Here is a 23910-nt window from a genome sequence, read left to right on the forward strand (position 1 = left end):
CTTACTGTCACTGAGACGTTATGAGTAAACAAGTCAAGTCCCTAAGATGAGAAAGGAATTTATTTTTTTTGCCAGAGTCTGGCTTTCAGTAGGTATTTACCCAAAGGCTGGATTTAGCAGTGACACCTCTCCTATCAATTAAAGAAATCATTTGAGTTTTGTAAAGAGGGGAAGAATGGAAAATAAAATATTCAACCAGCCCGGAAGTAAAAGTGTGTCTGTGACACAATCTTTTCTGCTCCTTGACCAGGAGAGAATAGCATGAGGGTTGCTGGGAAATTAAATCTCAAAGTTCATGAACTGAGATGATTCGCAAGGTGAGTCATCCAGGGTAAATGAGAAGGGAGTAGAAGTCACTCTGTAGTTGCTTGGTTTATAATTAGGGAACAGGCGGGAAGTTGGAGCTCATGGTACTTAGCTGCTTAGTTATCTGATTCCATGCCCACTGGTCCAGTTGCTTCAGACCTTTCATTCTGCTTGCATCTATTTCTGTGGGAAATAGGACATAGGGCTTTGTCATCAATGCCTAAGAGCCTGATAGTGGTCACAGATTTTACTCCTTTTACTAATTCATAGTGATAGGTGATGCTGTCATCCTTACTACCCAAGGTGAAAGTGTTTTGAAAATGGTCAGTGTACTTTCAAGGAGTGGGTGGATTTTTTTTCTTTGCTCATTAGCCTTCTTCCACTACCCACCTCTTAGCTGATCAAATGGCTATGGAATGGGAGTTGACCATAAGAGACTTAACTATTTTGGAGGCTGCAGGACAAGGTATTGCTGGTGACACCTGAGGAGAGTGAGAGAGTTAGGTTTGATACAGCTTTGAGGCTTGTCCTACCATGCCAGTTCCAAGTGTAATTGGAAAAACTTTTAAGTGTGGCAAAACGAAAAAATGAGAGTTTAATTTTGATTATAAGTTGTTTTCTCAGGAAAGGGTGGGTGAAATAAAGTACAGCAATTCACAAAGCTGAAGATGTGTTCTATTTGATCTTTGGACATATCTTAATTGTAGATTTGGTTATTACACTATATCTTTAAGCCTGCTGTTCTCAAAAGATGACCTCTTTGAATAAACTCTTGCATGGAAATTTTCCCAAAATCCTTAAAACAGGCAAAAATCTTTGCCCCCACTAGAACAACTCTGCTTTTACTTCACTGAAAAAAGAGAAACCTATGACTGATTGCTTCAGCCAGTCACTTTCTACCTCAGAAAAACCTTTTACATTTCAAAAAGAAATCATTTACTCAGACTTCTGCTTTTCAGCTTGATACAGATTTAGGCTGCAACATGTTTAATAATTTTGTGTGGTATGCTTTAATTGTTATGTGAAAAATTTTAATATGCTGACAATACTTACTTTCTGGCTGGAAGTAGAATGAGCATTTTGAGGTGGTATTGTCTGTAATGAAACATTTTAATTGAAGCTCTTGAGCAGAAAGAAATGTTCTGTATGTGAAAGGTGTAAAGAGGAAGATGGAGACTGCTTTCTTTGAAAAGCTGGAGAACCTAATTTTGAGCCTAGATATTCTGAACAAACTAGTTTTTGATGAGGCTTAAATGATTCATTTAATCTTTTTTATGGTTAGGTTCAGATCTCATGACAACTCTGATTCAAGCTTCTTTCTTCACTTTTTAAATGAAGGAAAGGAATTGGAATTTTTTTGTCACCAGTATTTTTATTTTTTTTTTAAAGATGCCTGCTGACTACAGATGTTCATAAGGGACAGGTTTTTTAATTTCTTCCCTCCTTCTCCGGCAGTTAGGGATAATGATGTTCTAAGTATCTTTGCTCTGTTAAGGGACCATGATTATAGATTTTAAGTACTTGCAATATAATCACTTAAGTGTCTTGGTAACATAATTAAATTATTTGATGATTCCATGTGTGTTGTTTATTTTTGCCTTTAATGTCATGCATGGAGAACAGACATTTGCTTTTATCAGTACTTGAGCAAATAGTGAGTCAGGGATATCAGGCTGTAGAACTGTGTGTGTGGGGTGGAGGTCTCTGCTAATCTGTTCTGCGAGTCTTATTCTTCTCAGTTATGATCATGCTGTTTACATTTTTTTTCTTTCTTTGACCAAAAAACGGGACTTCACTGTTATTGTCCCTACGTGTTAAATCTACCATCCAAACTTGTGTAGATAGCTGCTGAGGCAATTTTCTTTTTGCAGCTTATTTACCACTTTCTTGGACAGAGAGAATGAAATTTAAAATGTTGAAGACTGCTGGATTAGAAGGGGAGACACTGAGCTTTGAGTCTTAAAATCATGCTGGTGTTTTATGTTATGAAGTAGATATGAGTTTTAGCAGAGGTGATAGTAAAATTATCTTTCGAGAGCAGATGCAGTTTCCAAGAACTGGATCAGCAACTCATTGTGTAGGCATGTGGACTTTGGTATTGGGAACCTTGTAGTTGTAAGCAGTAGTTGGTAGGATTTATGTCAATAACACATAAGCTAAAGGAATACTATAGAGGATAGTCAAAAACTGTTTCTGGTAGGCGTCAACAGCTCACCTCTTCCCCTCAGAAGTCTGTAGTTTAAACTGTCTACTATGTGAGGGGGTTTTTCTTCCCTTTTCTACACCAAAGCTGAAAGGTCCCCAGTGGTCAGCTGCCTTTGTTTTTCCCCTGTAGACTGAAGTTTGGCAATGCTAGGTATCTCACACCTTGTTCCATTTCAGTAGAAGAAATAACAAGTGGGCTTTTTCTGAAACTTTTTTTTTTCACTTACATGGCATGTGTGTAAACATCTTTTATTCTGAACGAAGTAGGAATCATACAGCAATTTCTTTACTTGCATCTCTGTCCCTTTGTAGCTAACCTTCTCCATAGCAGAGAGTATGCTTTTATGACTAGGACTTAGGGGCCCCATTGATTTGAAGGCCATTCTGTTGCTGCTGCTGCTGATCGCCTTTCCCAGGCCAACAATAACAGCCTTTAGACACTACGAAAAGCTTCAGATTACATGACTGTCATTAGTGGCTGTTTCTCAGGACCTTTCTCCTCTGGTCTTCCTTTTTCTGAGTGTCCTGCAAGGGAATCTGTACTGTGTTCTTTCTATACCTGTTTTTAACCTTTTCCTCCAGCTATGGTGAGAGATATATTTCAAACTACATCTGTAACTGGTTTTGTCTTTCTGATTGTAGCAAGTGGTATTTCTGTTATGGTTTGAAAGTGAAATTTCATGTTGTGGTTGCTCTTTAACAGATGAGAGAGTGGAGAAAAAGTGATGTAGGGTAGTTGAAGTGTGTTGGTTTCTGAACGTTTGTTTTGTGATTTCTGAATATATTTTTTGTTTACTGGTAGGATGTGCATGAAGAAATGACAGGAACAAGTAGAAGAAGCAGCACGGTGCCAACTCTAGTGGTTTTTCAATGAGCTGCATGATACTTAGTGTTCTTCAGGCTCCAGTTCCTGAAGTCAGAATTTGAATATTCTTAAAACACAAGCCTCTGTCCTTCAAGGCTGCATGTATAAAAATTAAAGGTTAAACATTTGGGGGGAGAATCTTTTTAAAAACCAACAAACTAAAAAGACCCACAAGAACCCAGTGTTTTCTAGATAAATTGTTTTTTGAGAACCAGAAGATTTTCAGTTCTTCTATTTTTTTCCCGTTGTTTTAATCTTTGGAGCAGATGGACCCTGGGTGATGTGGAAATGAAAGGGGAAAACAGGAAAGAAATGAGGACAGGGATGCAAGACAAGTTCCTTCCCTTCAAGTCTTTTAGTCAGATAAAATTGTCAGATGTGTAGAAAAGTATTACTGCTGAATGTGAAACTGAAAGTCTGTACTGACTTTACAACCTCTCAGAGTCCTAATGTTTTAGACTGGTTTTGCTCTTTTGCCTTCCACGCTGTCAGGCAGAGAGGCTGTGTGGAGCCTAGTGTCTTCCCATATGCCTAGAATTTTCCAAAACTTAGCCTCTGACACTTAATCTGCTCCATTAAAAGGTATAACTGCTACTTGTTTTGCATGAAACAAAGTGAAAAAGAGAAAAACAAATGATACTGATAGGAATTCTTTCTTATCTGAAGCATTTCAGAAAAGCAAAGCTCACTTTTATGTGGTAGCAGCAATCTCTTCTTTTGGTGATTATTTCTTTCTTTTAAAACTGGAATTGCAAACACTTCTAGTCAGTTTAATGCTGATGGTGACTATAATTGATGTAAAATGACACTTGTAAAACTATCCAATTGAAGATTTGGTATTCTGAAGGGTTTTCACATCTGAATGTTAAAATACAGACCAGAAGCTTCACCATTGCACGTCTGGCACCAGGCTTGAAACTTATTTCTGTGAATTACCAGATAACCTGTACAGTTCAGTTACTTGATATCCTTTGTTCTTGCTTCATGATGTGGACAACAGAATTTTCAACTTTTTTTTTTTCCCCGTGTTGGGGCAGAACTGTTCTGTGGATGTGTTCGTGGAATATGTAGCACTTGGGCTGACTTGATTTTAGTCTCTTTGCCTTAGTTCACTTGCAACTTCAGGGGAATTAGTTCAAATTTTAAGATTAGTGGAAAGATGAATTGGTGTTTGGAGATTACTTTCTGTTCTCTTACCAGACTGATGGGTACTAGCCCAATTGCTAACAAAGGAGTAGTTTGTCTTAACTCTTTGGAGATTCATTGAAAGCTTAGAATTAAATATATATGACCTTCATATTAATTCAGTACTTCAGGCTATATTTTAATCACAAAATGATAGAAGACCAAGGATTATAGAAGGTGCCTAAAGCCAGCTAAGTGTTTAAAGGCTCAAATGTCTTTAAATGTGTGTCTGGAAGTGGTAGGCTTGAGAAACCATCTTTTTATGGTTTCTGTAAGCAGTATTGGTATGGCTGTTATATACTTCTTGACGATAGCTATAGCAGTGGTCACTTTATTTATAACTAGGAACATGCTATTTGGCTGTTAGCACTAGAGTTCAGCAGTCATTCTGCTAGTTCATATAATTGGAAATAGTAGAGTGCCAATCTAACAGTCCCCTCCTGTTAACAAGGCAAATACATCCCCAGTTTGTACTCCTCCCCTGCATATGGGCTTCTGTTGGCACTTCTTAGGTCCCTCTTCTAGCCAGCTCAATTTGCAAGACTAATTCAGGTTCCCTCTCACCCACCAAAAAATAACTTTCTGCTGTACTAGCAGATGGAGTTGCTTCTTTGAAGTGTCCAGTGAACAGAAGAACCAGAGAAAAATTGCAATGGAGGAGAAAAGAGAGCAAGACCTCTTCCGGTAGGTGGCAGCAGCAACCTGTGGAACTGGGCTGAATTGGGGGTGTGAGGGGACAGAAAAATGAGGGCAAATATATGATGAGTAGATGAAGAAAGCTCACTTAAGAGAACTTGCTAGCTTTTAATAAACAATGTCCTGTTAAAGGATTTATCTCATAACTCGGTCTGTGAAAGTTGTTGTGATGCAGAACCCTTAACTTGGGGACACTTACCAAAAGAGCTCTGCAGTGGTATTTAGAAAGGAACGCCTCTGAGTGACAGCAAGCTGTTTTTGTTAGCTCAGCTGGCTGTTGTAGGGTAGCTGAGAAGGCAGATTAATTTAGGTGCATCTGTGTTATTTAAGTCTTACCATATCATTATGATAAGAGGAAACATGCATTTCTAAATAATGCAGTTTACTTTTTGTGCATAAACAGGCAATACTTGGTGTTGGGTGATATATTTGGGCACATCAAATTTCATGACTCTTACTGGGTCTTACACAACTGTGATAAGGTGTGAGAACAAGCACCTAAATAAAGCTTTATGTTCATGGGCTCCCACACACTACAGTTTAACTGTGAATTTTTCAAAATTTGCAATGCAGCAGAGAATTGCAGTGAAACCTGACCCCTGAAGAGGTGTGTTCAGACCAGATGAGAAACCGGGCTACTGTCCCAGGACTTAAGTGTGGTGTTTCCTTTACTACATAGACTATTAATGGAGTTATACTACAGGCCAAGCAGTAGTTTGAGATCATTTGATCTAGGTCTGACAAATACAATCTCCTTATTATTTTGTGCCTGTTAATTGCTGAAGTGCACGCTTCTGGCTAGCATTTTTCCCTGAAAGGATTTGGAATTGCCCAACCTTTACTTCTGGGAGGATAAGCATCTATAGCGGGATAAATTGTATTCAAGTATTATTGTTTCTGGTTTGTTATATTGTAGTATCTGTTGGAAGTTTAATAAAAGATCAGAATACTAAACAAGATCTGTTGCTCGTGATGCATCTCTGAGAAGTGCCCTCTGCCCAGCAGTGGCTGGAAAGAGTACAGTGTATTCTTGGCATTAATATGGATTCAGAATAATTTTTAAGACTCATTCTTTAATTACAGCATTCGTCCCTTAATTCTAAACCGTACTTTGAATTAAATCTGATGATAAACATCTGAAGTTAACGGGTGACAAAATATATTTATTTCCTCATACTCTAAGTTGATAGCATTGAAATGTCTCATGAATGCTTTGAAGCAAAATCATAGAAAGAAACTGCATAAGTTGGACTTAGCTGTTGGATATATTTTCAATTTAAACATTTTAAAAGATACATTTGATTTATTAACTTTCCTGAGATGTGTACAGAAACTTACCTAAGTGTGAAGCATGTGTGAATAAGATATGAACTTAATAGACTGTTCCCAAAATTAGGTGGTACTTTTCTTTTAAGTAAAAGCATATACTTGTTTTCAGGTATTAACTGCAGTCCTTTCAAAAACTGCTGTAGCGAGGAGGAAGATTATTATGTGCCAGGGATACTGTTTTTGAACATGGCTGAGACACAGGTGTGTGCTCCCTATGTCTTGCATGCCATGCTAATATGATATAAACCAGCTTCTGTTCGGAAGCCTTATCCATGTAGTGATAAATCTGAGCAGTCTGTATGCCAATAGCTCTTGTCCCCAAGAGTAGAAAGCATTTATATCAATAGAGCACAACCAGCAAGGGTTCATACCTTTTCATGGCCTTGCAGACGTGTTGATCCTTCAGACTGAAAAACTTGGAGTAGTAAAGCAGATCACTAACAGAAAGGCTTGTCCTATTGCTGCTGAAGGTTAAAAATCTTATCAAGGAGGTAGGATGTAGCCCTTGTACAAACAGGGTAGCTGGTATTGTGAGATGAGGTTTTTTAGTCTTGTTACTTTATCATAGCACAGAAAATGTGCTTACACATAAAGGTGCTGTAAACAGATATTACTGTCCTAGCTTACAGTTTATTTTCCCCTCCTTTTCCATTGCCCAGGATTTGGTAAGAGAACAAATGCAATAGCATCTTGCCCATTTGCCTGAAGGGCAGAGATCCAATACCAGGTTTTGTGTGCGAACTAGTGAAAGAAACAGTAAATGGTAGAATACACTTGTTCTACATAAACAGGGGAGTGATGATGGGGTCGGGAGAGGAAGTGGGGCAGTTGGCAACTTCTGTTTTAAAAAATAATAGTTTCTAAGAGAATTTCTTATAGCCCTTGCATAGTATTTCCTGAAAAGTGGGTGGAAGCATCCTGTGTGCTTTTTTTTTTAAATGTTTGTGAGGTAGTATTCTTCTCTCTTATTCTGCAATGTTTGGGTAATGCACTTGATCAGGGAATGCCAAAGGTGTAGTTTGATGAGCATTTCTTTCCAAGTCAGCACCAGCATGAGCTGCCCTGACCTTAGCTTCTTATTCTTGCATTGCCCCTCAGTTGCACTAGTATAACTAGTTAATGTTCCAGGTGGCTATGCAGCAAAGCAGATTGTGGAATTTACCATCAGAAAAATATTATTTTTAACCTGGATCGATTCCCTGACTGGCCTCACTGCTCAGCTGCACAAACAGTTGTGCCCGCACAGCTGAGGATGAGGACTGCTTAAGCTGGTACTGCAGTGGAAAAAGTGTTGTGAAACTATAGCCTATGGTTTAATCTGTGTATTCTAGGTGTTTTGCTGGTACTATGCTGGCAAAATGTTACACAGATGCAGCTTTCATCAATATAGCTTATTTTGATTGTGGAATGGAGAAAAGGATAATTGTGGGTTTTGCTCTGATATTTCTCTGTCACAGTATATAATATATACAACATGAGTCTGTCAATCCTGTATTAAAAAAATCATTATTCTTTACATAAACTGATTTGAACTACTATGGATCATTACAAAATGGAAAAACTATAAAGTCATGGCATCCTCTGTTTATTTGTGCTGTCTACTTGGAATACGTGTAATGTTGAGATAGTTGCTTCCATCTTTTACTGCATCAGAATTCCTGCAGACGATGGAAGATTAATAGCAATCTTTATATTTGAAGGTGAGGGCAACAGGAAGTCTTACAAGAAATTAAATTCACAATTCTTGAGTAGATACAATAAGAAGCTAAACGCTCTGAAAAAGAGGTTTAGGATTTCAGGGGATAATATGGAATTTCTTAATTCCCCTTTTTTGTCACTGGACACTTAGGAAGGCGGTTATGTAGCTGTGGGTCCACTTGGAAAAGAAAGCATCAAAATGTTTTGATTCTTTGTCCAGAAACCTGGGCTTTCCTGCTACTTGGCAAATTTCCTGCACTCAGGCAATTAGATTCTCTAATTTTTTTTTCGGATGTGGTTCTATCATTTTAGGTGTCAGTTTACTTTCAGTTCTCAGTCTCATGCTATAAATTGGGGGGAGGAAAAGGCATGTATTCTCCCATACTTGGAGTAGTTAAAGAATTTGAGGGGGTTTTTTATGCTTTGCTTTTAAATTTGTAATTCTGCATATTGCTACATGTACTATACAGTGAAGAATAATTTAAAACTGTTGTCACATTTCTTTGTATTCAGATACCATTCAGCTACGGTGGGCTTCCTTCAATCACACTTGACTAATAGTATATTTGTAGGATTTAAAAAATACTACAGTATTTCATTTTTTTTACTAAGCTGATAAATATCTACGCTCATATGTGACTATAAAGCAGTTTCATTTATTTCACTTGGTAATTAATGTTTCGAATGCCTTTTGCCCCATTCAATTTCCAAATGTCAGTCTGGAATGGGCTTTGTACGACAGGGACAATGAGAAGTCTAAGGTTGTGAAACAGACTACTGTTCTAAACGCTTTTATCAAATGTTGCTTATCATGTAATGCTAACACCAAACAATTACAAATCGATTGAGAAATGTAACATAGTGTTACAGTAGAAATGTGTGCTTTGCATATTCCTTTAAGTGTTCATTATCCCTGTGGCAACAACTGGAAAGAGCTTTTGCTAATTATGCAAAGTTTAAGGTTTCATTAAAATGGAGGGGGGGGAAGCAGCTTCTAGATTTTGTGGCTTGGAAAGGAAACACAAATCTGTTCTTTGTAGACAGTTTTTTGCTGACTCTTTGTAGCTTTCCGAAGCACTGAAGAGAAATTCTAATATGTGGGTAAACTTACTGATCTGCGTAAGAGCAAAATCACTAAAATCACTGTTATTTAAAAAAATTATGCGATAGTTCAGAAGCTATAAAGAAAACTTGCAGAATTTCTTCTAAAGGTGAAAAAGGCATATGGGCAACTCATTTCACCGTAACACTGGTTTCCCTTCCTCTTGAATATATAAGGAATAAATTTCTAACTTCCAGTGTTGTTTGTGACTTTTCTTTATAGAATTTTAAGTTAGAACTACTGTGTTTTGTCTCTTTAATGATATAAATTGAGATACAAGGAATACTTTTTTAAAAGGCAAGTTATATTTATTGTTGTAGCATTCAAGTAATTGTTAAATTTTACTATGAAACATTATAGTGGATAGACTATATTTGAATCTGCTATACATAATTTTGCTGTTAACCCAGGCCTAGGAGCATTTCATAATTCTTCATTCTAAATTCATATAACTGAAATGGCACTGTTCATGGTAGATTTTGATGTTTGAGAGCATGTTGGTTTGTTTTTTTCCTGAAAGATATGGGCCTGTAGCTTGCCTCTCAGGTTGGTGGTATTGGTATTGACATTTAGTTTTGATTTGGCTGGAGCAATCAAACCTGTTAGGACTCACTGGTAAAAAGGGATTGAGCTGTAGCTGACACAATGTGAATACATCAGAATGTATTTTAACATTGTGCAATGGAATGGCTGTGGGTTCATTAGTTTTAAATTATTTATGATAACCTGTGTTGCATTATGGCAAATTCAGTGGATTCTGTGGAAGATTTGCTTTGTGTTTTGCATTCTTCCTTGGATGCTGTCTGTGGCCAGTATCGCTAAGCGTCTCTTACAGGGACTAAAATTAGTCATGTATTTTAACCTATGTAGCTCTCATTGATGTAAAAGGGAACAGTATAGTCAAAATTCATGCTGCAGTGTCTCGAAAATTTGTCCAGTTGTGATTTAGTTGGATATCTTACACACCAATCTACCAAGCTGCTGTATCTATCCCCTGTGGCTCCCAAAGGGATGGTTAAGATGTCTTGGTCAGTCTCATTCATTAATACTATCATACCAGGGGGTGAGAGGCCTCATCACCTGCAGGCTGGGCTAGGTTCCAGGGGTGCCTGGAATTTTATGCAGTTTGATTCCCTCAGTGGCCCAGTCACTAGAACTGCTGCTTTTTTAAAACGTGTAAGGGTACGCTGACAGTGTCAGAATAAGGATGTGACATTTCCAATGACAGATTACTGACTTCTTTACAGCTTAAACATACCTTTAAGGGCAAGATAGAAAGACATTTAACCTCAAAGGAGGTGTAGTCTTTCAATATTATTTCATAGGCTGTTGTCTTTGCTTTTGTTCTGGGGACTTCTCATGTAATGACCAAAAGTGATTGCATGTCTGTCTGTCTCAAGACTAAATCAGTAGGCTTTCTGGAAGAGCTGTAGGATAAGAGGAAGCCACAGCATTTCAAAACATTTTTAATCCTTTTTTTCCACATAAGGAATTAACTATACCACCTCATTTGAAGTAACTAACCATTCATTTGCAACATGGTGGTAACTTTTATTTCATGGAAAGTGTAGCAGTTTCCATTCCTTGTTGGAAAGAAGCAGCTTTTCAAGGCAGCAGGGAGAAAATGAAGTTTAAAAGTCCATCTGAAACCTTTTGGTTTTGGTTTGGTGTTTGGTTTTTTTTTTCCCCTTAGGTTCATAATGACTGGTGCCAGTAACAAGTCAGAGTAGCTCTCTTTGATATCTATATGCTCTTTCACTTACAAGGTTTATTGTTCTCTTAGTCAATAGATGACCATCCTGCATTAATCTACAAAGACAGAGCAAGATCTGCCAGCTGCTATGACATGGGAAGATGTGGGGCTTTATAATTTTTTCTGAACTTGAGTATATGATATTGAAAAAGGTTTTCCACTGTCTATACTGGCATCTAAAACTTTCCTGCTGTGAAAATATTGTTAGCAGTGGCTTTGACTTTTGGCATTAAGAAGTTTGGTATTTTAAAATTTGAATTTCAAATATTTAAATGGGTTCTCTGTGATGTCTAGAGAGGACATTTGCCTGGGCTAGAAAGAAGTCTTACTCAAATAGAACTAAATTCTGCTGAAACCTGTAAGGTCTCTGGAAAAAAGATTTGGGGCTCACATAAGCTACTGATTTAAGGATCTGCACAGAGCCCAACTGTAGCAGATAAATACCTGGCACAGAGGTTTGAATTTAATTTGGGCTCAACATCACAAAATGCGTTGAGGCTTATAATTTTTGCTATAGCTCTTCCTCATAGCACATTCAGCCCCTTAACTTCCATTTTCCTCTGTGTGTTTTTTCCCCACTTCAGTTTTCTGAGTAGGCAGCTGTCAAACTGAATGCTTTTCTCCAGGTTCTGCGGGGGGGGGTGTGTTCACAAAATAATCAGAAGTACATTCAAATGTTGGAAGTATTATACATCTAAAACTAGAGGAAAAGTATTTCTATACTAATTATTATATTTTGCCAAAGTACTTCCCAGTGTGTCAGTCTTCTCAAAGCACAGGCAAAAGGGCTTTTCAGGATGAAGATAGGAAAGACCATAGCCAGCATGTTGTAGGATATGATTATTCCTTCTCTTCAGCATTTGTGGGCATGCATCTGACAGGCTGTTTTGAGCCTGCCACTGCAAAAAATGCTGACAAACTGGAGCAAGTTCAGCTGAGGGCAACTGAGATGGTTAGTGATATATGTGGAAAGGCTGAGGAAACTCATCTTTGATGTGGGGAAGAGAGAGCTAAAGGTGGTCTTAGGTTGTTTTAATGGGAATTACGGGCAAGATGGGGGAGGCATACTCTTCTCAGGTGGTGAGCGAAACAACAAGACGTAAGTCATAGATTGCAACAAGGGAAATCCCAATTAGACATAAAGAGAAAGTTCTTTGTAGTGGGGTTGATTAAGCACTGGTGGAGGTTTTCCAGAAACCTAGTGGATTCTTCATCCTTGGGGATCTTCAGAATCTGGCTGGCCAAGGCCCTGTGCACCTAAAGCTGAAGTTAGTCCTGCTTTGAACAGGTATGTGGGGCTGTTGACTTCCAGAAGTCCCTTCCAACCTAAATTTTTCACTGATTCTATGAAAATTGAGCTGTTCTTTATCACAGAGTAATCCAGAGTTGTAGGTCCAAGTTTAGAAAACATTCCAGATCAGTACTGTTTTATCAGGGATGCTGCTGGAGGTGGTTTGAGACAGAGAATTCTTAGATTATATAATTCCAGCCTGTTTGAGGCTGCATAAATTGAGACTAGTGCTTCCTAGAGTATGTTTTTACATGTTTCTTAGAAATGTTTTTGGTTTGTTTATTTTTTTTAGGCAGTCACTGCTCTTATGCACCTATTCTAGTTGTAGAATTGGTTTAATATGCAATCCCACAGGGGGGTAATAGGAGTGGAATATACAAATGCTTGCAGTCATACCACTGATCCAATGCTGGCTGCTAAAATAATACAATACATGGCTCATAACTCACTACCCAAATTCAGCTTTTGGTCTAGCTATGCTTACAGGGTCTGTAATTCAGATTCTTACTTACAGTTCTTGGAAAGTGGGTGTAATTTATGTCAGTCTCTTTCATTGTTCCTCTCAGTTTAGCGGTGAAATCTTAGATTTGAGAATAATGCAATTCCAGACTTTTTGCACAGTAGGATCTTCCAGTGTGCCCTAGTATCTGCTGGATGTGATATGGGTGAATGTACCTAAGGTGGTTTGAGCTTATGTGGCAGCTTGTTGCTGCTGAAGGATAAAGAATAATTCAGCAAAAGGAAAGATATTGTTTTCTACCAGGTTAATCACCTGAATGTGACCTGGAGAAGAGGTCAACAAATGTTAATGCTAGAGGAAGAAAGATGGCAGAACTGCAGTGTCTGGGAGCAGAGTGGAGGATGGAAAAATATGTTCTCTCACTGAAGCTTTCCGTCTTCTCAGCTTTCTTACGTAGTTTCACCCTAGATCTCTAAGCACTTCATCAGTAAAGGAGCATACAATGTTGACTGTTACTGCCAGACAATTAACTTTCAGTGCAGATCTCGCATCTCGTAGGGGATCTCAAGTCTTCTAATAGGGGAAGATCCACTTAACAACCTTATCCTCGCAGTGAGCGAGAATAGCGATAGTGGACTCATTGATTGTTCCTCATAAGTAGTCTGGATACTGAAGCTAACAAAAAACCCCACGCACCCCAGAAAAAAACCACCAAACAACCCAACAAAAAACAACCTTTCCTGGCTAAGGTAGCTTGTGCTCTGGACTTGTACTACAGGAGGCAGCTGACAGGTATAATAATGTTAGTGCTGGAGCTTCATTGGTTGCACCTGCAACAATGAGTGGCCTTTGAACTTGATTTGAAAAGGTTCATAGATACTTTTGGCATATATATTCAGAGGATTTTTCTTCTACTCCTTCTCAAAAAACAAAGTAGGCTAGATTGTTAATTCTGAAATTACTTTGAAGAGTTGAAAATCAGAAAACTCTTAGGTGACTGACTAGCCAGCTTTTATTTGTATTGAAGCCAGTAGATTTTAGTTTAAATATTTTGAAGAAGTGTTTTCTTTTTAGGGGGAGGAAGGGAGAGTTAATGAAAGGCCTTAAATAATTTGTTTTGGTAAAACTTCAGCTGACTATTTTGCATTAGTAATTTCAGATAAATGCTGTTATTTAATTAACAAAGAACAGGAAAGCTATGAATCTTCAGGAGGAGCATGATGAATATTACCTGTTGGGGTCCTTAATCTGAATGAGCACAACTCTCTTCTTAGTGACTGATTTTTTTTTTCTTTTTCCATGCATAATGTTTTTACCATAAATCATTCTCTTGGTTTGGCAGTCTGAATTATAAGAAGAGTCCTGCTTTTCACGTGTTATCATCAGTGTCTTTACCATCCCGGACTGATGATTTAAGTTACTTTATTTTTAGGTTATTTTAATTGATCTGATTGAAATTATTTGCTCTTGAAATAAGAATATATAAAAAGTCACTTTCTGCACACACAGCATGAGCTGAGAGCACTTTCTGAAAGGAGCATGTGGAAAGTAAAGGGAATACTTGGAGTTACTCTCAAACTTTTTGGATTCCTTGTGGCTTTTTGTGACACATGCATTCAATACTTGGTGAATGCCAGAGAAAGTGTAACTTGATCACTGAGCCACGTTTGGTAAATCCTAGTTTTGTGGGGACAGCCTGTTCCGTCCGTAGGGGGAAGCTTGCTGCCAAAATCTAAAAGCTTTCTTTATTTCGTTCTCCATTCTTTTGCTCTAGACTACTGAAATACAGATATGGTTACTTGTGACACTAACAGCATCTCTGTGTTAGTTGTTGTAGTGTTGGTCAATAAGTTTTCAAACTATACTTGTGGACATCTGGCTAAATAGTTACTTTGAGAAAATATTTTAATAAATGATTTTGTAAAACTCAGATATATGATCAGTGAAACATTAAAATCTGATGTGATGCCTGTACCCTGCTGCTGCTTAGCAACTGTTTGAATACTTTCTCAAGTCTGGTCTATATGAAATAGATCTATTTGTTCTCGTTTGATGCTTTCTTTAAGTCCAAAGCTACTTCAAATTTCTCTGTAAATGTTATATTTTAAAAACAATTAGCTAGTCTTCAGCACATAACTTATACTGCAAGTAAGGTTGAAAACACTAGCTGAAAGCTCTTTAAGTGTTAAATTTGTGTTCCTTCCATTTGGATTATAAATGAGAATAAAGTACCTGTTCTGCTAGACATACTTTTAAAAAACATTCCAAAAGCTTATTTCTTTGGCACTAAATAGTATTTTTTTTTCCTCTAGGGAAGCACATGAGGGAAGAAAGCGAGCATTAGCATTCTGTGAAATAGTTTTTCATCTTCAGATCGTAGTTCTGAGAGTGATTTTTAGCTGGCACAGCTTCTACCAGCCTCTGTGCTCCAGTTGGCACAAGCATTTGATTGGCAGAGTGGTGAACAAGGCTGGGAAACTGATTTAGGTTAAAATTAACCTAGCCCAAAAAAATGGGATTACTAAATCTAAATCTAAGATGTATTCTGAATGAGTAATCTAATTTTTTTCATACAAGTGCTTGCTCAATGGAGAAAGGGGAAGTGCCAGCCCAGGTACTAACGGAGGGAAAAGCAGGATCTTTCTTTGAGAGAACCTGGACCTCAGACTGTCCTAAATGCCTTTTGTCCTAACCATCATACCACGCCTGGTATAAATCCACTTAAATCACACATAGCAGTAATTTTGATGTTAGGGCTTCATAAGGAACCTTTGATATACCAGGTGTGATAATTCCACAGTATAATATTAATTGGTTAATTAATGATAACTGAGTTACAAATGTAAGTTAGGCAACCTAAACTTCACTTATCTTCATTGAAACATGAGTGAAAGGATTTGGTTTGTAATGAGGGCTTAAACTGTGGGTATGAATTCAGTAGCTTGAAAAACAAAAACCTGTGTGGTGAGGACTACGCATGACTACAACTACTAGTTGTGTGGCGTCATGACTGCATGTGGCAACTAGGAGGAAGCAAAACAGCTCTCCTTTCTCTTTTGGTGCAGTGCACTAACAGTCCAAACGCACAGCTATGGGTTCATGATGATCCATTTTAATTCTCTGAGCAATGGCTTTCATGTAAATGGGATCACAAATTCTACCACTAAGAGCTTCAAACCACACTTCTATGTGGTGTATAATGTATGTTTTTTTTCAGGGAGGTAACTGTTCATTCAGTAAAGGAAAGAACACTGAACATGATGTGATGAATTTATTTTGCTCATAAATCATGCAGTTAGTAACTGGTAATAGCTTACAGACTTGCTCAAAATACTACTGCTCAAGCTATCCCTGGTATCTTTGCTTTTCTCTAAGCAGATAACCCCTCTAAAGCCAGTAGTACTGCTCAGGAATTTTTCACTTCCAACACTTTTCTTTTGAGTGGTGTTTTGTATAAACCAGGCATTCTCAAAGTAGTCTGTGAATCATGGTGAAATGCTCCATGAATGTGGCTTCAGCAAGCTGAAAGGCTGGGGGGGCGGTGTCTGTGTGCACGTTGTATACTAGTGCTGACAGTTCCTGGTTGTGTGACTGCCATAGATCTGAAAGCCCTTGCTATACATTTTTGCAAAATGTTAGTATTAGTCAAGTACTTGCTTAGCATATGGGGAATCACAGATTTTGACCCTATGAGCTGGAAAAACTCTTGTTGTTTCACAAGTTAGAATTGCTGCTATGTTTTAAAATGAGATCAGCAGAGAGACTGTTGATAAGACTGTTTGGAAGATATCACAGTTTGTAAGTGTAGTGTTTTGCCTAGCAAAACACAAAGGAAAGATGATGAATGAACTGGAGTATGATAAGAAGAGAGAAATTGTCTTTTTGGTTGCGTTCCATTGTGCTAAAATCAGTGTGAGCAATTCTATTCCTGGCATTACTGCGGAGTTACTGCATGATGTTAGGCAGATCTTGAGTGATGTGCGTGAGAATACATGTTGCATGGTTTAATTGTGATGTTACTAATTTTTTACTCTTAACTTCCCAGTGCTTGATTATTTATTTTTTTTTCCTTTTTGGAAACTTCTTTTTTTCTTTTTATGTGGATGTGTATTTAAAGTCTGTACTGAGATAAGTCACCATTAATATAGTCTGCAGTAGATGTATCAACTGTTGAACACTACACATCAATTTAAGAAACAAAGAATAACTAATTAAAAGTGAGATATATTTAAAGTACTATTTCTGGAGCTTGGCTGCCATAAATTTAAGGATAGTTCAATCATATCATAAGTAACAGAGTAGCACAACTAGATTTAATTCACCTTTGCTACATTCATGCTTTTTTTGAGGCCTTTTATTCAGTTATTGCATTAGTCTGACTTTGTTTGTAGGATATGAACGGTACGTAATGTGGCTGAGGGTAGAGACCCAGCAGGAACATTCTTCACAGCAATTTTATTGTTCATAGTAAGCTTATTATAGCAGGAAATGAGAATTTTAAAGACTTTTTAAAATCTGTTGTTATTCTAAAATACATGTTGTCAGAAGCTCATTTTTTAAATTCAGTAATGAGAATTCCTCAAGCTAGAGACCTCTCTTGCTTGCTCTGTGAAATGCTATTGCATCTCATTGGCTGAGTTAGAAACTTAGTAAAGTAAGTTTCGTTCCTAATTGTATGGCTTGAGGAGGTTTTGGTACTGTGCCATGACAACTGCATTCAAAAGCATTAGCATTATTGTTGCCCTTGCTGCAGTAGTAACAACCCTTAGAGCAACAGAATAAATGAAGGATGGAGAGATCTCTGACTGGTTGACTCTATTCTGGGAACATTACAAAGAAAACAAGATTCTTCGAAGTCTTAGAGTAGAGGTGGTAGTTCCCTCCAAATCAGTTTTCCAGACCTAGCATTTTTATTTCTCCAGCTTCTGCTTATGGCCTTATATCCTTTATATTCCCTTACACCCTTATATCTACCCTTATATTTCATCCTCAGGAAAAGGATTGAACTGTCAATCTTTAGACCACCACTGCCATTCTTACCAGTAACTCATGTGGGGCTGTACTGACACATTCTGAATTTGTTTAATCTTCTTAAACCATAGCTAGAGTTACCCACTTTCCTGGTTTAATCAGATTCAAAAGAATAAAGGGAATGGGGGCTGGGAGAAAGACCATACTTGCTGATGGTGAACATCTTCCAAATAAGAACATGTAAGTTTTGGTTTGAATTTTAGAGAACTGGAGAGAGTGTCAGAGGTGCAACTAGTCCTGAACTTGAAACACGTGCTCACCTTTGTTTCTTTCTACAGTCATATAAACATTTGAGGTTTGACAAAAAGAACAGGAGTGGGGGGGGGAAGCAATGAGATGTGGAAGAAGGGGATAAATCATAGCCTATATTTTGGAGGTGAATGAAATGACATTTTATATATTGTGGCTTGGCTTTTCTCCATTCTTCCCTTCCCCTCAGCCCCATCCTGGCTAGGTGAGTTTCTTAAAGATGAGACCAGGTTTTATTGGAGTAGGACTTTCAGATCTTTGCTTCCTGCATCTTTGTTTCCTGACAGTGGACACTACTGTCTTGCTGGGCCATGTTGCAGTGGCCAGCTTGTGCCAAAGTGAGTCACTGTCTAGACTGGGGTTGCACAACTAAGGAAATAGAAATTTAAGTTAAAAAAGCAAAAAATGGAGACTCACTTAATGAAATCAGGGAAATAACTGGAAAAAAACTTCCTCATAAAACCAGGAAATAGCCTGTGTATTATGTGTTGCCTAAGAAAGAGAGGTGCAAATGGCTTCTGATTTTTTTCCATAAATTAATGTTTTCAGTCAAAGCAGCAAGAAAGCTTCACCTTAATTTTTAAAAATGTTTGGAGTGAGCTTTATTCTTTCAGAAAATCTCACTGTTAATACAGTAGGTAGGCTATAACAACATTTTAGGCCAATATTATAAGGAAGCCATTTCTTTCCTCTAAGGAAAAATATCACACATGGATTAGAAAAAAGGACGCAGCATAGAATGTGAATAAAAACAATTAACATACCTTGTTACTACTAGGATTTTTGTGAATTTTTTTTCTAACGTAATTGTATGCATACAACTTGCTATGCAGCCTGACTTCAGCAACATCATCGAATTGTAGGGAAAAAAATTTTAAGACATTACTTAATGCACTGGATTTTGATTGTTAGAAGAATTGCAATTATCTTTGGTCATTGCTGATATAGATCCGTAGAATGGTTTAGGTCTGAAGGGGCCTTTAAAGATCATCCAGCCCAAGCTCGCTGCTGTGGGCAGGGACCTCTTTCACAGGATCAGGTTGATCAAAGCCCCATCCAACAAGAGGTATCCACAACTTCTCTGGGCAACCTGGTCCAGCGTTTTGCCACCCTCATCAAAAACTATTTCTTCCTTGTGTCCAATCTAAATGTATGTTGTTCTATTTTAAAACCACTACCCCTTCCTCAGAGTTGTTCGTCTGTAGGTATGGGCAATTATTGAGATACTTCGATTCTGGAAAGTTGCCCCTAAAAATGCTGGCATGTCCCTTGATCTCTGATTAGCTTAATTTCTGGCTTACCATGATAGGATAATGGAACTTCTTAGCATTTTTTTAGGGGTCCTTGCATTAGTATTGGTATGAAGTGCAGAAAGAAGTCTTACAAATGCCAGTCTAGTTATAAGCAAAACCACTGTAAGATTGGCATATGTAATGAAAGCTTTGAGATTTGTAATGCTGTTTCCGACTTCTGTGTCGGACTGCTGAAGTTCAGATGTTTGCCTGGGTACAGAGGCTTTCCAGAGCTTCCCCCTGTGAACTGAATAACTCATATATCTATATCAGAAATGAAACTACTGGGCAAATAGCTAAAACATGGCACAACAGGGCATATGTTCTCATATGAATTTTGAAGAAATATGGTAATACTGTCAGAAGGAACATGCTAAAAGGGCACAAAGTTCACTCTTGGACTTTCTGCTGTTGTGGAAATGTGACAGTAGGATGATTTTACATCCAACAACTTAAAGTCACTATAAATGAGAGCAAAAGCATTATATATCATGCATGTAACTTTCATCTTTGAATTGGTAATATAGGAAAAACAGTAATGTACTTTCAGTTATGAGATTGAAGATTCTTTTTGCAAAGCTTTTTTTATGGATAAACCTGACAGTTATTTCAGTTTCAGACCAGCTGGGTTTGAAGTGTGTCTCTGATGCAGTCTTCCCACTCAGAAGAGTGTAGTAAGAGTACTTCTATTTAGTTCCGAACTGAAGCGATGACACTTCTTGCTGTTTAGAATGAGAGCTAAGATATGCAAAGTAACAGCAAGCTATGTGTAACTTTGTTTTTTGAGAAACTTTGTAGCAATGTGGTAATAAAGGGCCATCTCTACAATGGTTGTCTGTTAAGGCATGAATACCTTGTTTCACAGAATCTGTTGGCTGCTCAGGATGAAACCCAGCAGTTGTTTTTACCTAAGTATTTCAGTGTGGATTTGATTCTCTTTGTGCTTTTTAAAATCCAATTTCAAACTGTTTCCATCTAAATTTATTTCTCTGAAAGGTCATATTTCTGACTTCTAAAAATAAATTGTTTATGTATCATTTTTGAGAGGTTTACATTGAGGAAGCCTGAGATATTCCTGGTCATGTGATCTTTTAAGGGCAAAAAGCATCATGCTCTTCCTGTGTGCTGCCTCCTATACAGTGCTGACCCATGGTGGCTCTTCGGATAGTAATCATGTGCATCAGTCTCTTCTGAAAGGTTTTGTATCTAGTTTGTGTGCCATCTTTTTTTAACTGGGGAAACCATTGTCAAAAAGTACTGTGAAATAGCTAGGGTTATGGATTCCTAGAAATTATAGTTCTTTTTTCATCAGGTGTCTATTTCATTTAGCTGAAGATTTTAAAATAAATACAGGCTTAGCAAGGGTAAGCTGGGTCTTACCTGGATTCAGTAAAACTACCATGGGAATAGGGACTGTAGAGTACAGTGCCAAATCTGAAGCAGCCAGTCATGCTGGACTGTGGTTTTCGGTGGTAGAGCCAGAATCCTGAAAACTCTGCAGCTCCAGGTCTAATGGAAGTGTTGTTTCATACTATTGAAAGCATGTTTGGAGCCAGGAGGTTTTGAGATGGGCTTCTGTGTACTTAGGCTGCAGGGTAGTCCCGTTTGGCCCAGAGACAACTATTGTAGAGGTTGCTGAAGCTTTTGAATGAACTTGTCATTAATGTCCATTTTATTGCTGCTGTTGGCAGTAGGTTACTGGCAAGTTCCCTGAACATCTACAGCTTTTTAGGGGGCAACTTGTTCAAGTAAGACTTTGATCTGATTTAGACTGAAGTCAAATATAAAAACTGGAACTTCACAAACTGCTCTGGAGCCAGCTCTTTTTAGAATTGTTCTCTATGTAGAGTACTGATTAAAATTCAGGAAAGCAGAGGGATAAAAATAAACTAACACTTTCAGGTGCTTGTAACCCTACTTCTGCTGTGGTCATAACCAGCATGTACAACAGGCTTTGTACCACAAGCTTAACACTTTTCTGATTTTGAGGTGTTAAGGACTTTAACTCTGACTCTTCTTTCAGTTGCAGCTTTTACCAAACTACCTTCCACTCAACAAACTAGGAAGTAGTAAAATATTGGAAAACATTTTAGACTTTCACAGCTAATGATGTTTAGGGAACTAAATATGGAGAAGGAAAAGCATTGGTGGGAGCGAGGGGTAGGAATAGGCGATTAAAGTTCCAGTATACAATCCTGTGGTGTGTAATAGCCCTGGTGATGCTTCCAGGTACTATATTCAGAACTCTCCTTGCAATTCAGAAGAGATATATCCTTGATTTGTGGCAGTTATGTGAAACTACTGGCTCAATGTTCAGCAGTAGCCACAAAAGCCTACAGAGCTGTTGGGCATCATCAGAAAGACACTGAGGATGTAAGAAATAGTGTCTTTTCCTGTGTAAAGTCCTGGTGAGCCCTTTTCTTGAGTACCGGGTGCTATGGCCAACATATATCTGGGAGGATATATTGATATTACAGAAGGTAGCAAGAAGAGAATTTTTCTTTTTTCTAAATCAAGATGACAGCTCTTGCCTTTCAAGGAGGGACTTAAAAGACAGACTTACAAGTTTGGAGAGGGGAAGGTTATAGGAGGATTTATGAGTGAAGCTTACAAATACATGAAGGTGGTGAATGCACGACTGTTACTCACCAAATCCTGCAACCTTAGAACTATGTAGCACTGGAAGCTTATAGGACAACTGGTTAGAAAGAGTCTGAGGAAGATTTTTGGTTGTAGGGGTTTTTTGTTTGGGATTTGGTTTTAATTATTACTACTTTTAAATGCAGAGTGTTAAATTCCTGGAATCCTTTGCCACGGGTTATTGTGGAAGCAGATGATTTCAGCAGGTTGAGAAAAGGAATTTGATTGATATGTTGTCAGCAGGTCTGTAAAGAGAATAGATAAGGATCTGCTCTCTAATTTCCTTAATCACACAGTTGTATATACTGACAGAATGAGAGGAATGTACTACAGAAAGGCTCAGGCTTACATGTTCTTCCTGAATATTGCTTTTTGTTGCCCCTGTTAGACAATACTGAGTCCATTCATCTGACTTGGGGATACTTATGTTCTTTCATTAGTGCAGATTGTGATCATAGGACCTGTAAGAGGTCATAGCATCTAGTTAGATTTAAACTGGTTGTTTAAAATCATCACTTAATTTCAGGAAGGCTTTGAATTTTTTTTCTATTTGTCAATTGTCAATTAAAACCGGATTTTAAAGGAAATCTAGTTGAGTGAGAAGAGACAAATAACAAATGAATATTGCTTGTCATTGTTTCCAAACTGTTTATTTAGTAGAGGCTGGTTGTATAGATGTGTGTTTTCCTGCCTATTTCTCAGATAGGCATTTTTTTGCCTAAGTGTTTTTTTCTTCCTCCAAATCTCAGAACAGTTGCACTAGAAATAACGCATACTCCTCAAAATAGCAATACATACATTTGACAGTAGACTCCAGCTAGTTCCTAGATTATCTTTATGAAAGCTTTATGTTGCAGCGCTAGTAGAAATTTGAGGATGCAGAAGGAAAAAAAATGTGGAATATACTTCACAGCTTTCTCATACAGTTAATCGGTAGAAGAAAGCTGATACAATCGCAGTTGGGGATGTGAAGGTTAATACTTGCTACTTGAACTTTGCCTGAATTAATGGATTTTTCATAGATTGGGAAGCTGATAAATCGAAGCAAATATGTAGATGCATAGAAAAGAAGGGAATACATCTGCTTAAAGGTGCAGAGAATTGATTACCTGAGTAGAATTGACATGAAGGATGCTAAGACTGGAATCTTAACACAGGCAGAATTTGGAGTTACTATGGAGTTCATGAATATAATTAACAAAAATACCCTGACAGTGTTAGGTAATGCAATTTTTTTTTTTATGGCATCCTACAGTTGCCATGAAACAAGTGCTGCAAGACACATGCAAATGTATGGTTGCTTCTGAGGTGAAGAAAATGTTCCATCAAGATAAATTTGTAAGGGTCTGAGATTTAAGTTTCTGAGTTTCATGAAGTACTCCAAGATACATGTGGCAGTCAGTCATCTTGATTTTTATCTTCACATTATATTCCCAGTGTGATTTTACAGGTAGAGACCCTATTTTGAGATTCATGTGAATACCTAACAAATCATTGGTTACTTGATCACAATTAATTGCACTTTCAGTGTATTTATCAGGGAATAAAAATGAAGAAAAATAGCATACTACCTCTTCATTTCAACTTGGTGAGAATAATTTGGTGGGGAAGGGTGGGGGGAATGATGATCATCTGTTCTTAACCAGAAGGCTAACTTGTGATGCAAAGGTTTTAGCCGTTTTGGAAGACGTGTGGACAGGAGGGCACAAGAAAAGTATTGCTCTTAAATGGTTGGTTGTGCCCTTGAGAGTAAGCCTAGAAAGAATTCAAACTGGCTTCTCAGCCATCTTAGAGATGCTTTTCTTTCC

At 37.8% G+C, this 23910-nt stretch overlaps 1 protein-coding gene across 2 annotated transcripts in view; it reads left to right on the top strand.

The window, feature by feature from the left end:
- The window catches only part of TAB2 (TGF-beta activated kinase 1 (MAP3K7) binding protein 2), a 68300-nt gene that overhangs the window by 14344 nt on the left and 30046 nt on the right, over positions 1-23910 (top strand). Inside the window, exon 2 of one of the 2 annotated variants that reach the window (XM_064447007.1) lies at positions 5159-5245. The exons of the other annotated variant lie outside the window; for it this stretch is intronic. The gene's annotated coding sequence lies outside the window, so the exon portion shown is untranslated. The remainder of the gene's footprint in view (positions 1-5158; positions 5246-23910) is intronic. 2 annotated transcript variants of the gene reach the window in all.

The sequence above is a fragment of the Phalacrocorax carbo genome, chromosome 3 (genome assembly GCF_963921805.1).
Source record: "Phalacrocorax carbo chromosome 3, bPhaCar2.1, whole genome shotgun sequence".
NCBI lineage: Eukaryota > Metazoa > Chordata > Aves > Suliformes > Phalacrocoracidae > Phalacrocorax > Phalacrocorax carbo.